The sequence below is a fragment of the Dreissena polymorpha genome, chromosome 16, assembly GCF_020536995.1.
Source record: "Dreissena polymorpha isolate Duluth1 chromosome 16, UMN_Dpol_1.0, whole genome shotgun sequence".
NCBI classification, from domain to species: Eukaryota; Metazoa; Mollusca; class Bivalvia; order Myida; family Dreissenidae; genus Dreissena; species Dreissena polymorpha.
This window is the reverse complement of record NC_068370.1, coordinates 1,335,631-1,354,163: the sequence shown is the minus strand read 5'-3', so window position 1 is coordinate 1,354,163 and position 18,533 is coordinate 1,335,631. Positions and strand designations below refer to the sequence as shown.

General features: G+C 34.4%; 2 protein-coding genes and 2 long non-coding RNA genes across 27 annotated transcripts in view; 3 read left to right on the top strand and 1 right to left on the bottom strand.

Moving 5' to 3' along the window:
* The window catches only part of LOC127862572 (perlucin-like), a 9,473-nt gene extending 8,545 nt beyond the window's left edge, over positions 1-928 (top strand). For both annotated transcript variants that reach the window (XM_052401772.1, XM_052401771.1), the window contains one exon: positions 1-928. This exon is cut by the window's left edge and continues 824 nt beyond it. The gene's annotated coding sequence lies outside the window, so the exon portion shown is untranslated.
* LOC127862577 (uncharacterized) overlaps positions 1-18,533 on the top strand; it is a 178,451-nt gene that overhangs the window by 39,806 nt on the left and 120,112 nt on the right. The window lies entirely within an intron of this gene.
* The window catches only part of LOC127862575 (uncharacterized), a 105,046-nt gene that overhangs the window by 38,160 nt on the left and 48,353 nt on the right, over positions 1-18,533 (bottom strand). The window lies entirely within an intron of this gene.
* Positions 1-18,533, top strand: part of LOC127862565 (uncharacterized) — a 293,520-nt gene that overhangs the window by 241,999 nt on the left and 32,988 nt on the right. Inside the window, exon 1 of one of the 20 annotated variants that reach the window (XM_052401749.1) lies at positions 3,010-3,066. The exons of 17 other annotated variants lie outside the window; for them this stretch is intronic. The gene's annotated coding sequence lies outside the window, so the exon portion shown is untranslated. Of the gene's footprint in view, positions 1-3,009; positions 3,067-12,512; positions 12,621-12,711; positions 12,797-18,533 lie in introns of those variants that run through there. 2 more of the 20 variants (XM_052401748.1, XM_052401745.1) reach the window with 2 other exon arrangements.

Below are 18,533 nucleotides of genomic sequence, written 5' to 3'. Positions count from 1 at the left end.
GCCAAGTTTGAACATGCATGCAAAGAATTGGCAGAAAAAAAAAACATCTACAAACTGCAGCAGATGAAATATGTAACAAACAAAATATAAATATAAATATTGAACACCTGTTATGTAGCAAACTAATAGTTAAATAAAATAAAGGCGATGTATATCTAAAAAACATTTGCATACTTATGCTTTTATGAAGTGACAAAGTTACAGTTGGGGGCATCCGTGTCGTGTGGACACATTTGTTTGACTGATGATAAACAACTCATTCATAGTGATCTAACTATAAAATGTTATTTACACGATAAGAAATACATTGTATTGTATGCCTGCTAATATTGTGGTCTTAAAATAATATCACTTATACTGTTGTAGTTCATTTAAACATCAAGATATGTGATGTTAACGTATGTGTTCATGTTATGTTTGTATTTGATTTATTTTTACATGTTAATGAATATTTTGGTGTTTAAAGTTCAATCTATAGTGAATTAATTTGTGACGTGTGCCATTAAATATGTAGTGCTTATTGCTTTTATTTTGTTTAAGTTGAAAATCATGTTTTTGAATCTCTACGTATGAAATGCACTAGTGAATTTGGTTTGACACTTATGCGAAGATTCATAATATATAAACTTCAAATACATTGTTGATCACAAACCGCATGTATATGCAATCCACAAATTACTGTTTCCATAGCAACTGTTAACTTAATCTATTTTGTCTACTTAATTTTATCAATCATATAACAAAATTGAATTGCTAAATAAACCAAAATAATGTCTGGCAGTACAGACACACAACACAAATTGTATCATGAGGAGTTATTCGTTTTAGTTTTAAGTTCATAGCTGTACAAAATGTTCAATTTCTGAATACACACCTTTTTCCAGAAAATGTGCATATATTTATGTATATAATAAACATGTTAATGATGTTCCATATCTGTCCAGAACATATTTTGTTGATTTTCTGTGCCTTTTTTGGCTTAAATTCTTTAAAATAGTAATAAATATGAAAAAAAGAACATTTTTTGTTCCCATGGCAACCATGAGTATTTACGGATTAATTTATTTATATTTTAAGTACAATTAATTCCGTACTTTGAAATTAATTATGTTCATCCAGAAACGCTATCAATGGAGATATTATCAACACAAACTGATCAGCATAACAAGTACCGATACTGGTTGAATAAGGACGTCATTTCATCCAAAACGGGCATTCAGCATTTATGACACACAAAAAGTGACAGACCCAGATGGGTCATAATCTCGTTCCCAGCCACATATCTTCATCGCCTATGTAGGATGGCCATGATTTATTGATCGACTATCCATTGTGACTTTGAAAAATGCAGCTGCAGCCTTGATTTTTATAAACCTGTTTATAATAATGCATACACATACTAAATCAATAAAAAACTTCCGACAAAACGTCTTCTTAAAAAAAGATATTTTGACTATGTATAAAGATATTGACAACTATATACATAGTCGAACTATCTTTTTTGTAAGAACTAAACTTCTTCCCAAGCACACTAAATCTAGCCACAGGCCTTCAGCGTCTATGGCGCTTTGATTCGTAAGAGGGGCCGTTTACGCCAAAATGAGACATGGACATACGATGGCCATAACATCGAAACAGTTGATAATTTCAGTTACTTAGGTACTGTTATAAATTATACCGGTAGTTTCACATTAAACCAAGAGCATTTAGTAGGTAAAGCCCTTAAGGCTTAAATACTTTATTATACAAGTGTAAAATGTATGATCTAAAACCTAAAATACTTTGTCAATTATTTGATGCATTTGTAGGCTCGATTCTTAATTATGCCTCCGAAATATGGGGTTTTATAAAGTCGATAGAAATAGAACGTATTCATTTAAAGTTCTGTAAACGTATGCTACAAGTACGACTTAACAGTTGCAATGCATGTGTTTATGGAGAGTTGGGTAGATACCCACTTTACATTAACCGTTTTATAAGAATGTTAAACTATTGGTTTAAAATTATATTAAGTAATAATATAGTTCTCCACACTGTATATAATATAGGGATGTCAACGAATATCCGAATATCCGAATATTCGGTCCCGCACCGAATATTCGAATACTATTTTCCGAATTGAATATTCGGAAGAAAAAAATATAAAAAGATCGAAAAATTTCAAAGACTTTTTTTGTATTTGTGAAATAAGCTTCAAACATTGTTAAAAAAGTTGTCCCTCGTGTCATAGTGTTAAATCCGGTAGGCGCGATAATGCGTCGCTATAGTGATGACAGTATACCTGTCATAAATCCCGCTAATTGCCTACCTTTATGAAACTTTAATTGACCAAAGACAGTCACTTTGTGTCAAATTATGATAGGTGTAAATCGCGTCGGCAATTAAAAAACCGATCCGCACTTGATCTAATGACTCGAATTTCATTTAAAATGATCAAAGATTAAATGAGTAAAGGAAAAGCCGACTTGGTGTAAAAAACAAATAAGAACTTATGCAAAAGATGTTTGATTGACGTTAATTGCGTTCTCTAATTTTGTTTGCTCTAATTAAATTGAGTAAATGCGTATCATATGGTTACTATCACGTTGTCCAATCAAAAATACGTTTTGAAAATAGCACAACCTCTAATGAGTATTTGCGTATCGTATGGTCCAAACTTTAATTAATAACTCAATATTCAATCAGGTACTTTACTTAAAGAAATGTTTTTGGTCACCCAAAATTATCAAATTTATATGAACGTTTTGAAATTGTTGACGTTATTAACACTGAAAGCTAGACGTGGCTGTTACCGTTCAATTCCCGCAAGAATGAACCCATCTACCTTCCATTTCGCCGATTCCCCTACCCATCTCCCTTTCAATGAAGAAAAAAGTCCGATTCCATTGTTCGATCAAGCTTCTAAACAAATATTCACGAATATTTGATCAAGATCTAATATAAAATAATCAACACAATCAACTTCCAATCAGCGACGGCAACGCTGTGTCCATATTTAGACACTTCCGATGAACTTCCGGTAAAAACGAAAGTAGATTTCATGGAGTAATGGTACGGTTAAAAAAGGTTGATTTTGTTGATTTTTTCCATACCATACCATTCTTGTTTAAATGTATCTATAAGCCTATATCTAAACTGGCATATAAAAGAAGTAACACACACAGAGCTAGGGTTATTAAAAACATATCCATAGCCATAATCGGTTTACAACTTTTTAATATGTGAGACCCAATTGATGAGTCCTTGATGACACTCTTCAACATTCATATTATATTATAATATATATGGTATATTAAGTAATAGCCCTGTTTTAGACATGTATAGAGTTTTTAAACCTACTCTATTTAACGAACCTTATTTGGATATGTTACCAAGGAATTTGCGTGTTCACTTTGTTAAGTTAAGAATTTCTGTTCACCCATTAAGAATACAAATAGGGAGATATGCCGGCAATAATACCCCACGCAATGAAAGATACTGTCTATGTTGCAATAGTAGAGACATTGAACATGAGTTTCACTTCGTTCGTATTTGCCCATGGTTTAGTGTTTTAAGACAAAAATACCTAATACGTTATGTATATGTTAATCCGTCTGTGTTTAAGTACCACAAACTACTGACTTCATCCGAAAAAAAAACGAACTGGTTAAGTTATGTAAATATATAAAAGAAGCATTTGTAATTCGAAATTCATTGATAAATAATACCATATAACCGATAACCGGTATCACTTACAAAATCTTTCTGTCATTTAAATATTATATGTTTTGAAAGTTTACTATACATGTATGCATATTTTTCTTTTTTTTGTATTAAATTTGTATTGAAAACGTGACATAATTACTTATAAATTGTATGTATTAATACGATGTACTTATGTATAAGTCTGAATAAGATGTTCTGTTCTGTTCTGTTAACAAGTCGTGTATTTTTTCAAATTAAATTATAATAAGTGTAAAAAAGTATTTACCGGTACCACTGATTTCATGAACCGTCAGAAACAAGAATGGACAAAGATTGAACATTCTGCTACTTTTTTTAAGTGTATTCATAAGTGCGTACATGTATAAAACAAAATCAAAACACACGAATGAATTCTGTAAGAAATGTCAAAATGGTTAAACAAGTATCCGTTCAATTATCATTCCACGAGAACACTTACTAGAACTATTGACAGAAAAGAAGATAAAGGTACACACTAGAACTGTCACTGTTCCATCTAAAATACCCCTTGGACGCCACGAGATCAGAGGGGATTCGCAATTCAATTTGAAGAACTGTTGTTGTTTTTTCCAACAGACCATGCTTCCTAGTCAAGATATGCGGTGGGCAATATTTCAGCATGAACATTAAAAACAAAATTAAATGTGAAATTAATAAGGAGGAGTTACGGTTCTTATGCGCTGCACTTCCCCTAATTGCGATCTACCTACATAACTCAATCAAAAGCTGATACCTTTTATAATTGTATAGGTATTCCCTGGAGAAAACTAAAGAATAAAAACTAGTAAAGGGCTGTAACTCTAAAAAGATAGAAGCAAGAGTTATGGCACTTGTAAACTTTGCAACCCATCAATGAGATATACCTTCCTTGGCAAGTTCCTATTAAGTGTCAAGCTGGTACATGTTCAGCGTTTAGTTTTCAAGATATTCTCTGCACAATATTTCAATACAGAAATATACAAAGGGCAATTCAAATTGTAAAGATATAGACACAAGAGTTTCAGTTCTTGTGCACAGCACTTGCCCCTTATGAGATCTTCATACCTATAAAGTTTCAAGTTGACAGCGCATTCAGTTTTCAAATATGCTTTGGGCATGATTAAAATACAAAAAAGTAATGAAGGGCATAATATTATAAAAATGTCTAAGTAGAAAAAGAAGCACAACTTTTTTTATTTTGTAGGATGGTAAAAATCGTACATGCTCAACGTCATATAATATGGAGCAAAGTCTGTACGTTTAAATATTGTCAGTTGAAAATTGTAAGAGAATGCCTTCACACAAGTTTTGGTGTATGGACAGACATACCAAACGAAAACGGTTAGACAGATGGAAAGACAGAAATCCATTGTGATTGCAGTATATCCCTTTATACGTTGCATTAGGGTTTGTAAAACAAATGCGTTAACATAGTGATCATATAAGTGTATTAAAATGTCTTGTTTTAGCCTAGTACCATTATAAAAATAGTTTTGTCCAATGTACCAAACCCAAAACTGATGAGATATGAAGAATCCTATACAACAAAACTAGAATATACAAACGCTAAGTCCCCATGTCAAATAGATATTGTAGCACAAATTATAAGAAACATGATGATTAGCATCTAAATATAAAACTTCACAGCAGTACATGTACATTCAAAATGCATTTTGACCCTCTATCAGATCCTAAATATATGGATACAAGAATCTATAAAAAATAATGCTCATGTGTTTTAATTTAACAGCTGTGTGAAACATTTCTGATAGTATAAAAAGTGAACATGAATACATCTGTTCGATAATTCTATTTCAAACAGCTTTCATATTCAAACAGCATGGTTTCATATTCAAACAGCTTGGTTTCATATTAAAACAGCAAGGTTTCATATTCAAACAGCTTGGTTTCATATTAAAACAGCTAAGTTTCATATTCAAACAGCTTCCATGTTCAAACAGCTAAGCTTAATATTCAAACATCTTTCAAATTCAAACAGCTGGGTTTCATATTCAAACAGCCAGGTTTTATATTAAAACAGCTAAGTTTCATATTCAAACAGCATTCATATTCAAACAGCTAAGCTTAATATTCAAACATCTTTCATATTCAAACAGCTAGGATTCATTTTAAAACAGCTTAGTTTCATATTCAAACAGCTTTCATATTCAAACAGCTAGGTTTCATATTCAAACAGCTTGGTTTCATATTTTAACAGCTAAGTTTCATATTCAAACAGCTTTCATATTTAAACAGCAAGTTTAATATTCAAACAGCTTTCATATTGAAACAGTTTGATTTCATATTCAAACAGCTTGGTTTTATATTTTAACAGCAAGGTTTCATATTCAAACAGCTTTTATATTCAAACAGCTAAGTTTAATACTAAGAATTCAAACTTCTAGGTTTCATATTCAAACAGCTTGGTTTCATATTCAAATGCTTTTATATTCAAACAGCTAGGTTTCATTTTGAAACAGCTTTCATATCAAAAGGTACATATCCAAAAAGGCTCACATGGAAATCTTAACTGAAGTCCAATTATGCTTTATTTTCTCAATACAAGGTCCTTGAAATATTGCACATTAAGAAGCTGATTCTTCTTAAATCATTGAATAATAACAAAGAAACATATTGAGATAAACATAATCCATAGTAGAAGAAACAAGACATATCTTTAACAAGAAATATCTTTAAAAAAGATATACGGCGTTGATTGTGGTCGATGTTTATGAACGATCAAAAGTTATCTCTATGAGATAAAAAGTAGCGGATGCCTTTTTTCTGCGCAGTTCTTAGCTACATCATAAGCAAATCAATTACGGGGTGTTGCGCCAGATTTCGTGGCTTATTATGCTTTATGTGATATTATTACTCAGATATCTATATTTACAGAATAGAAAAACACAAGAAACATGAAAATAAACGAGTGCATATAGGTCAGCCGGCAATACTCGAATCTTATTTAATTGCATAATTATAGTATAGTGAATTATTGTGCTCATGGTTAATAAACTGGTCTAAATGGATAAATATTTCTAATTAATTTTATCAAAATTGGTCCTTATCATGCCAATGTTGAAACCATATTAAAAATCGATGATTGACATACCACAATAATATCGCCGAATATCTTTATTTAGTATCTTTCTGATCAAAACATACTTCAAGTGCACAAAGTTTACGAGACGGCGTTTATATAAAGATTTCTGCAACTGACCGCAAACTGACAAACTGACCTTGATACCTTGCGGATTGGAATGCAATGCATTACAGTCACTACGTTATTGTCAGTAAGACCGGTGTAACACAATGATCGCAACCCCTTCTGCGAACTCCGACGATGAACTGTATATAAACTATGACTTTCACAAATAGCCGCTTATTGACCCGAAACCTCGCGGGTTGAAATGCAATGCAAGTAAGTACTAAATATGACAACATAGCCTTTAGTATAAATGCTTTTGCGCTGGTAATTCTCTGAAAATAAAAGGTGAACGCACAAACTATATTTATGTCGAAAATTGATTGTAAAACTGTTCTATCTATTGAGCCTTTTCATTAGAGATAAAATTGTTTCATGCAGTAAAACAGTGTTACACAGACGCGGATATGTTTCCAATGTTCTGGTGTTATACTCAAATCAGCCAATGGAATAAATGAAGTGTATTCATTCGTACCTAGCCGCGGGAAATTTTATTTGAGTATTATTGGACCCTTACAAAGGTCAAGTCAGGGTGAAAAGCTGGCTTAATACAGCTTACGCCGAAAAAAAGATATACGGCGTTGATAGTTCAATGAATGAGATCAAGGATAGCGAATGTCTTTTTCTGTGCAGTTCTTAGCTGCATCACACGCAGTACGGGATGTTACGCGGAGTTTTCGCGGCTTATTAAGCATGTATTAAGCAAGAGCGCGATGATTCTCGATACTGTTAATAATCGAATCAAATAGCAATGCCTGACAAACCGCTTAAACAGGTTTGCAGAACGCGAGTATACATATTTAAAATATGAACGGATACTTCGCGTGTGGCCGGTTGACTCATACGTTTTAATTTCACTTCCATTCTTCTTTTGGTTTTCTGTTTTGTATCTATAGGTTTATGACCAGCAATATGTAATAATGTAAAATATTTATATAAAAAAATACATTGTTACGTATTGCTTGTCATAAACCTATAGTTACGAAACTCATGCTTAATACATTAGTTAATATAGTGGAATAATTCTTGTTAAATTAATTAAAAATAATATTTGTCATGGTATTGTTGGAAACAAATTAAGAGTCTATTATTGACATACCATAATAATATCGCTGAATATCTTCATTTAACTTTTTGGTCTAAAGAAAATTCCAATTCACCTAGTTCACGGATAGCGTCTATATCATATTATAAAGATTCTTTTACTGGCCGCGAACTCAAGTCAGCACATAAGCGTATTCGAAGACGCAGCTTTGACCTGTAAATAAACCACACACTAACCGCAAACTGACCCGTGATATCTCGCGGGTTGAGATGCAATGCATTAAAGTGAGGCCACGCTTCCACTGCTCTTTATACTTTTACATGTTAACATGTTGACAGGAATATGGAAGTCAGTACTAAATATGAGAAAATAGCCTTTAAGTATAAACGCTGTTGCCTCTGAAAATAAAAGGTGCACGCACAAACTGTATTGATGTCGAGATTGAGTGTAAAACTGTTCTATCTATTAAGCCTTTTCATTAGAGATAAAAATGTTGGCCTATGGGATTAATGAAGTCTATTCATTCTGAACTAGCCGCGGGAAGTTTTATTTGAATTTTATTGGACAGTTACAAAGGGCAGGTAAGGTGAAAAGCTGGCGTATACAGCTTCGCCGAAAAACATGATTTTCAAACAATTTTCAGAATTTATGAAGAAGCTTAAGCATTTCCCACTCAGAAGCAAAGAGGAAATATAACCAGCATTAAAACCAGAACAGCCTGCGAGTTACTTGCAATCTGTTCATGTTTATTGCAGTTTGTTCTCATCAGTATCTTAGTGTTGGAAATGAAGTCTTCAAAACTTGAATCTTGTAATAAAAGTCCTTATTTAAATAAGATTTTTATAGGACGATAAAAAATTATGCGTTTCTGGGTTAAAGGGTTAAATTACATGACCCATGATCACAAAAAAAACTTTACAGCTGTTCTGTATTGCTTCACCAACGCAAATCTTTCAACTTTTCTGATTTCAATCTTTCACTTTCACAAACTTTGCTATAAAAAGCATATGGTGTCATTGTCTGTGAAGCACTTGGATTTGCTGGTATCGCTGGCGGGTCAATGCGTTGTAACATCTCCGGATGGCTGGACGTCAAGCCTGTGCACCGTTGTAAAGCGATCCTCGCTAGGTTTTAACAAAACAAACGGTATTTTATGAGACTTGTATTCAACAATAAATCACTAAGCCGTATTTCTTTCTGATGTTACTTACACAGGCTTATAACAGGCTGATTAATTGTAGACACGTTTATCTATGAAACAATTCATAAAGGTATAAAAAAACGAGATAATTGAGAAATGCATCTCACACACGCAATCACTTAGACTGCTAAAGCGATGGAGAATTAATGGAAAGGTTTATTTTGAAAAAAAATCTGTACATGTACATTTTATAATATAAATGTTGTGTTTTTTTTTAACTATAAAGTCAATTTATAATGTTCTACATGTGAGATTTTCTAAGCATCCTAGCAGTGGACTTGGTCATGTTGTCGGCAGGCATTTTTCCGAACATCGCTCTTCTTTTTCACAATTGTTTGATATGATATACATGTTGAGTTTTAAAGAGTATTTATATTTCTTCACCTCGTCAAGGGACATGTCGATGTTTTTCCCGGATTTATCCAGAGATCAACACACTGCATATTAGGATGATTCACTTTGATTAAAACACGATTTGTAAAGAACTCTATTAAGGGGTCCATTTCTATCTCCACGCTTTTTGAAAAGCGTGTGGATATTGTGTTTATCTCCGCCGTCCGTTCGTCCTTCTGTCCGTCCGTCCTTGCCACTATCTTCTCCCACACTATTAGCACTAGAATCTTGAAACTTACACACATAGTAGCTATGAGTATATGTACGACCCTGCACTATTTGGAATTTTGATCTGACCCCTGGGTCAAAATTTAAGGGGTTGGGTGGGGCCGGTCCAGAGATTTTCACTCATTTCTTAATGTTATTTTACATAAACTTCTTAATTTCCACACCGATTTACCTCAAATTGATACTGAACATCTCTTTTGACAATACGGTCAATCTCAACTATGCATGGCCCCATTACACACCCTGTGGCGCACCGCCCACATAGACCACGCCCACCCAAAATGGTCATAACTGATCTTGTCCGGGCCATAACTATGTCGTTTATTGTGGAATTTTAAAATCATTAAGCACATTTTCCCCCATCTTTGGACGGTGTGTCACGCGAAATAATAACGTCGTTATCTCCGAGGTCAAGATTACACTTGAAGTTCAAAAGTCAAATATGGCCATAAATGAGCTTGTCCGGGTCGTACCAATGTCATTCATTGTCATATATTTATGCCCCCGGAAGGGTGGCAGATAGCATTTAAACTATAGCATATAGTTTTTGAACTGTCCGTCAGTCCGTCCGTCTGTCTGTTCGTCAGTCAGTCTGTCTGTCTGTCAGTCTGTTCGTCTGTCTGACGACTTTTACATTGCCTATTACTTTTGCAATTTTGAAGATAGCAACTTGATATTTGGCATGGATGTGTATCTCATGGAGCTGCACATTTTGAGTGGTGAAAGGTCAAGGTAATCCTTCAAGGTCAATGGTCAAATATATGGCTTCAAAGCTGCGCAGAAGGGGGCATTGTGTTTCTGACAAACACATCTCGTGTTTTATTCAGTTTACTTCATAATTCAATGTTGATTGTGGGGAATTTAAAATATGCATGACTTTGAAATTTAACTGGATGACATAACCATAACAACATGCGGTGTGGGGATACGCGTCGGCAGAGGCCATTTCTAGTGTTAAGAGTTAATTTGTAATTTTCAAATTCAATAAGACGTCTTTTGTAGAGATGGTGAGAACAAATGGCGTAAAGCAAAAGGGTCTGCGTAGAAAAACATGTTATTCCGTTGCACTGTTAATGCCCAAAGTGGCCATATGACCTTGAAGTGTGACCTTGACCGTTTTGTTATGATACAGGTTCCACTTGGAGAGAAATGTCGAATGTTACCAACAATGCAACATTATGTGCATGTTGGAAACGATGTTGTTTTTTTAACAGAAAAGGAAAGTTCCATCAAGTTTAATGTGGATTATTTCCGAAAATGTATTCTGTGATCATACTATAAATAGATTGTAACGGTGTGTACATACGGAATATTACGCTAGTCAATTGTCCCAAGAGTTTGTATCACTCGAGTGGCTTGTGTGATGACGTATCACACGAGAGGCGGAGCCTCGAGTGTGATTCGAAATAGCACAAGCCACGAGAGTGATACACACACTTGGAACAATTGACTAGCGTAATATTCCTTTTATTATATACAACAACTAACGCAAACAGTTAACAAATGCATTTTTTACTTTAACAAAACTGACAAAACAATGACTAAAACGGTACGCCATAGTTTATTTAAGACGCGTATGAATACAGTTTATGTAATTTAACGTGTAAACATTCGAATCGGGAAAACACAGGTTTCCGACACGCTTATCTTAATGCCATCGTTAATCCAATTTTTATAACAATGAAGTTGACAACTTTAATCCGATGTTTATAACAAAAACGTTTAAACGATATGCGCTTCCACTTCTATCTTCCATGTCTTTATCGAAACTTAGTTTAAACCACACTATTTTATTGTATTCCTATCGAAATATACATTTATGCATGATAAACACGCACTCCAAAATACGTTTTTAACACATAGTTTACTGTTAAAAAACACCACGTCCGACATGTCCTTGCAGAGTTGAGATAAAACTATTGTGTTTTGTCACAGAAATGACGTCACACGATGTACAACGTAATATATTTAAGAAATAATATTTTTCTATCATGGTTTGTTGTCGAATAACCCACAGTAAGGAGTATAGATGCGTAGGAATTAAATCACGAGTGCGAAGCACGAGTGATTTGATAACACGCATCTATACAACTTACTGTGGGTTATTCGACAACACACCATCATAGAAAAATATTATTTCGATTCTAACACGATTCTGATTGATTTGGTCCAAGCTTTAGGACTTGAACTATATTTTTCAATACTCCGCCCATCTTAGTACAAAGTTCACTATTATGTGACGTCATTGAATTGAACAAACATATGACGTCGTTTTCATTTATAAATATTTTGCAAATGACGTCACTTTCATTGAAAACATCAATCGTAGAAACTTAATGACGCCACGTTTATTGATGCTACTGAAAAGCTGACATGCTATAAATGTTTTCCTAATTATGTTTCCTAACAAATAACATTCTTTGTAGGCGTGGTTATGCCACTTATCACCAAATATACAATTTGTTGTTTCATTGCATTTGTATACATGCTACATTTATTGCATTTCTTTTAGAGCGGGTTTTAGCACGTGCATTTTACTGCATTATTTTCTTTATTTAGATTCTATTCGGAACTATTTTCGAAACATTAAGCTCCGCCCATAAGTTATTGCAGAATAACCCACCCTTGATTTCCTTCTTTGTCTATAGAAAACAAGTCGCGTGCCGTGTTAGAATTCGTAATATAAAATATTTCTTTTTTCGGTGCGTTTAATGTGACGTCATTAAATGGGTCGAAGTAGTCCGGCTAGTATGGTAATACGGAATTGGAAACAGCGAGTAGCGTAATACGGAATTTTTTATTTCACCGATTGATACAACCTGTATTTTGTTAAAAGCATTAAACAGGTATATAATAAACAACGTTCTGTGATTCGTGTGCTCTGATTACTGTTGTGTAACCATCATTGTGCTACCCACGATGCAACAGTAATTCTAAAACAAAATGGCGGTTAAAAAAGAACGCCGAAGTACAGTTATTCATCTAATTTAATAAAAGTTCGCACAATGAGGAAATCAAATAGGTGTGATACGATCTTTCAGTTTCAATGTACACACATGGTTGCAATTTTACAATTTTATGTCTCTATCGTGAATTGCAATTGTTAAAATTAAGGTTAAACTAAGCGTGGAGTGTACCGTTAACTGCTGAATCATTGTCAAACTCAAAGTAACCCATTTACTTTACTGGCCGCACGGTTATACTGTGACAAGTTTACGGTTAAACCAAATACATCATTATTATTTAAACGGTCCAGATAAGGAATCTAAGTGAAGAAGGTCTGTCCGGTTTGCGCATTGATTAGTCCATGCGCTTTTCTACTTGGCCATTTTAGGGAAAAAATGCAATTTCTTGATTGGGAATTTGTTATTGTGCAAAGTCCACTCCTTTGGGAAAACTAATTTACTATAATTATTTCTATAAATTCATATGAGAAGAATACAATTATATTACAGTTTTTTTTTGGCCCTATTTTATAGCCCAATAACGGCTTTGTTCACAATGGCAAAAGGTATGCTTTTTCCCCAAAATTTGGAAATAACACCCAATTTAATTTTTTTTTCTTTTTAGAAGTGTAATGATTATTTTATCACAATTTTATTTCAATTACATAAAACAAAGTACAAAATAATGATTTATATGATTTTGATCTTTTAATTTGAATTATTGTACAGAGTTATATTGTAGCGAAAATGCTGCCAGTCAACTTACTGTTTTCTTGGAGGCTTGTGACCCCAAATCTGGAAGTTGATTGTCGTAAAACCATGGTCATAAAAGTTGATCTCCCGTTCATTCTACAAAGACTGGCCCGTATAATGGAATCGCCCAGTAATTCTCGGGGTATATACACATGTAAGCGCGGGGCGTCAGTCATTTCTCTCTCTCTGAACCTAGCTGACGCTTGGGTAACATCGTGAAGACCACATAAACACTAACACACATTACGGAAAGAAGGGGAATTATTTTAGCATTATTGGCTGATACAAAGGGAATCCTGATTATATTGTATGTAGGGATCATTCAGATACGTGCAGCATCTAGGAGACACTGGGCTTCAAACCCGTGGTTCGGTTGTACACTACGGGCCCGCGATTTTTGCCTAAATCACCCATCACCGCGTTTGTGCCAACGTGGCAACCGCGGTGATTCGCCGCAAATCGCGATGAATCACCGTGATAACACTCTACGGGTGATTCGCGATGACTCCGCCGTGATTTCACTGCGACCATCTCGTGATAAAGATCAGCTGTTGAATCATCGCAAAACACTGCGAATCGCCGTGATTGGCGTTGACTTCTATATTTAAATTTCAACTTATTAACTAATGTCATTATTATTGACGATCACATTATATCGCGAAAATTTATTCCAATATGAAAGTTAACACCGTACTTGCTGAATGTCGAATCCTGATTTCCAAACAATATCTTTATTTGTTGAAATAACAATTGTACAATACGGCTGACGCAAAACCAGTGTGCAAAATTCGCACTAGCCCGAAGGGTTTTGGCTAGTGAAAATCCATTCGGGCTAGTGGGAACTAAAAAATTCATATAGTAGGGCTAGTAAGAAATTTTACTTTTTATATATGTGTATAAAAATTTGGGCTATTACTTTAAAATCTGAAATTCGCACACTGCAAAACCAACAAAGTTCACGGCTACAGATTCTTTTGTTCTCGAAGTTTCTCGCATCCACAACGAGTATTCACTCCGAATCATGCCGAGGCACTCGGCGATAATTCGCGGATATAAAAAACAGGTACAGATAATAACCTGATATTTTTACTTCTACGCGATTGTTTTAACATTTCGTCAGCTTCTCTGCATACTTCATACAATTACCATCGGATGTCATCTGTCAATGTTTTTGTAGGTTAGTAACCATATCGAAAACATTTACATAGTTTAATCTCGGAAACGAGACTTGCTTTAAACGTTGAAATAAACGATAAATATTTGCGTAAAACTTGCTAAAATACACAGACGACACAAATATAAAAAATGTCGACCATTTGAATAAAATCAAATGTTTTTTTTGAAAATGAATACTTTCACTTCGTCTCGATTTTCAGAAAATTACTTTTACATGTGCATCTAAATTTAAATTTATACATTGCTTCAGATGATGTACGCGTCTCCAATCCCGATTGTACTGCTAGATCTATTTAATAAAATAGGAGCGTGTAAAATTCATTTGATGGAACAATAGTAAACGTTTGTCTTAACTATTTCTCGAGCAATGTTGAACGGCATATACTTTTGAAAATGGAAGCCGTGGTCATTCGGAATTATCGTTATTTTAAATGTTTCAAACATAGTTGTTTACACTTAAAATAAGGCGGTGAATCGTTTGATTTGGTGGCATTTTGTTTCATTTCGACCTCGTGCAATATTTCAGATCATAATCTCTGTGCTTTATTACTCGAACTTGTTAGTTTCTGACCACGTGTGCTACTGAAAGTAACCATCGGGCTGTGCATTATGGTCCGTGGAAGTTGTCAAGCCCCGAACATCCAATATCCTGTGCATTACCAGAAACAAACTTAAGATAAGCACGTGTCGTCTGTCAAACAATGATTGTATAGCTGTTAACATATTGAAGTAGCTCAGACAGTTAATTCCCATATATGCTCTCGGAAACAGACTTGCATGAAACATTTAAAATAACGATATTTATTTTCATAAGAATTGCTAATAATTAATATATAAGTTTGACAATTTCAATAAACAGATATTGGTTTATTTTCACAATATTAACTCCCTTTCTCTATTCCCAGAAAATGATGTATACATGTTGCATTAAATCTAAACTTAAATTAATTTGTTTATTGGTCGTTGAAGAATATTATGAACTGTACACGACATTTGTGTGTAGTCAGTATACAATGGAATAATTGTTTTAATAACGAAGGAACTGAAACAGCGTAACGGTTATAATACAGCGTGTTTTAATTATATTTTTTTAGAGGAAATGTCAATGCCAAGTATTTCGCGAGGTACCCCGGTAGTTAAGTTGAAATTCACAACAAAACTTTTAATGGAAATTAAAATTAATGATATCAATGTTTTACCCACTATGAAATGTTTATTTACAAATAAATACAAACACGCCAATTTTCAGAACAAAGAAATTAATTGAATTCATTTGCACTATGTATTTGTGGCTAGAATTTGTAACCAAAAATAGCTGTACACGACGCATGCAAACCGTGTCAGGTGATTTACGCATGTACAATACAACTGATCTGATTGGGCCACAACTCCAGATAAAATTTTGGTCTAATTCTTATTTACTCCCTATTTTAAAACTTAATTCTTATTTTACGTCTATTTATAAAATTAATTCTTAACAATATATTACAAAATAATTGTTTATTCATTGTTTTTGACACATCAACAAATTGAGTCATTTACAAAAGAGCTTATAAATTCATCAATTATTGACGAAACCATGCTTTGGGTATTTGAATCTAAATGAAACAATGCATGCAGCGTGGACTTTTGACACTAAAATGGCTTTTTTGCCTTCCACGCTTTGGTCGGCCATTTTGATTTTTTATGTAAAACGGTCACTGACACTTCGGCTTAGGTCATAATGGCCTTTTGGTCGCCGTTAAAGTCATATCAAAAACTATATTTAACATTTAATTTTAATAACATTTTGAATAGGTATACAGTATATGACTTGTGTATAAAAATAACGATAAGGGTAGTTAAAAAGGTACAATAAACAGTAATGACTCGCCTGCAATACTAGGAGAACAGAATCGAGACCGTTTGGCCTTTCGACCGTTCTTAGGTGTGGCTCTTCATCACAGCAAACGCTTGAGTGACGTTGACTTAAAGTTGTAGTTTTAATTGAGCGCCTAGACGAGTCAGAACTGGGATGAACTGTTTACCGTATATAATTTGCTACTGGAAGTTTTACGCACGTTCGAAAATTTTGAATTCGTGTTTTATTTTTTCAATGCGTAACTTAACGCAAAGATTTTAAATCTAAATCATTATTTAAGAAATTTAATTCGTTTTTACGCCTTTACGCATGTTATCTGGAGCACTGGATTGGGCTCTTATTCATCAAATCTTGAAATAGAAACATATGCCGAAATTCATTGATAATTTCGAACGTTTGTTCTTTGGGACCACAATTTGCTTTTAAATGGAAATCCGGCATATGCGGGATTATCGAGTAATGGATAAAGATGGAAGAAGTTGCATGTATGTGATTGAGACAGTTGAAACGTATGTATCGGGGAATCGAGAGACTCGGAAAAATATGACGATTACATAACAATCAGTTATGAGTTCTCCATGGCTGCAGACTGTTAATTGCATCAAAAACGCAATTATCACTCCTCCAGGTGCGGTATCATACAGCTAGCTGCGAACAATGTTTTGTTTTATACCCAGCATTTAAAAAGACAAAAACAAACCTGTCAGGAACATGGGTGTGAAATACATGTTGACATTTTAAAAAGGATACTCAATTATATCTGCAAACAATGCTAATTATCCCATATTGCTATAATCTCTGTGAAGATTATATATGCACATGTAACGTAGGAAATTCGTTCTTCACCACGTTGACCGGGAACGCGGTGAATCACCGCGGAGATTATATTCATCGCATTCGCGGTGATCATGGTCGACCTAGCCTGATGAAAAGCACAAGATTGCGGTGATTTTTCACCCAAAATAAATAATGACTACCGCGTGTCAGTGATTTAGGCAATAATCGCGGGCCGCGTAGTGTAGGACTTGGGTCATCGAGACACCGTCTAAACGCCAACTACATTATTAGAGGTCATTAGTAAGTTTGTGAAATTGAGGAACCTGTCTTTTTCACCTCGTTTCATGCATAGGGTTTCATGCACATGGTTTCATGCTGAGGGTTCCATGCATAGGGTTTCATACATGGTGTCTCGTGCATAGGGTTGATGCCTATGGTTTCATGCATATGATTCCATGCTTAGGGTTCCATGCATCGAGTTTCATGCATAGGGTTTCATGCATATGGTTTCATGCATAGGGTTTCATGCATGGTGTTTCGTGCATAGGGTTTGATACCTATGGTTTCATGCATGCAGTGCTTTCAACAGGCCATTTAACAGTCCCTTCCCGGGGAGCTTGAATTTCAAAATCATAGTCCTCGGAGCGCCTGAAATTTTTCAATTAGTGTCTTTTTGCTCGTACTGCAACAGTAGCAGAAACTAGCCATTCTTAAGATCAAACAGGGATGGAAACTAATGTTTTACATTTGGTTTCCCACATGGGCAACCATCTTTACTATTTTGGTTGCCCAGCTAAAGACTAACGCGCCCATTACTATGTACATGTATTGTCATGTGTATCTAATACTTTCTTTAAATAAAAGATAACTGAACAAAATTGCTTACATTACACTCTTTCTGTGTATAATGTCTTAATATGAGTCTGAGTTGAATAATTTCCTTGGCCTTTATGAATAATTATTATTAAAATTATTAATCAACAGTCGCCAATTTTATTAAATGTTTAATTGTACTTAAATGTTTCAAGCTTAAAAAATCTAGTTGCCCGGCTGGACTACCAACTTTTGAAATTAAGTTGCCCAGGCTAAAATCTACTTGCCCCGGGCTCACGGGCATCCACTAATTTCCATCCCTGTCAAAGCGATACCAACTTTGCCGAAATTTTAGAAAGCTGATTTACGATCCTTTGTCTATCGCTTTAACCACCTTAAGCCCGCCTAAACGCGCAGCGTTGTTGTATTGGAAA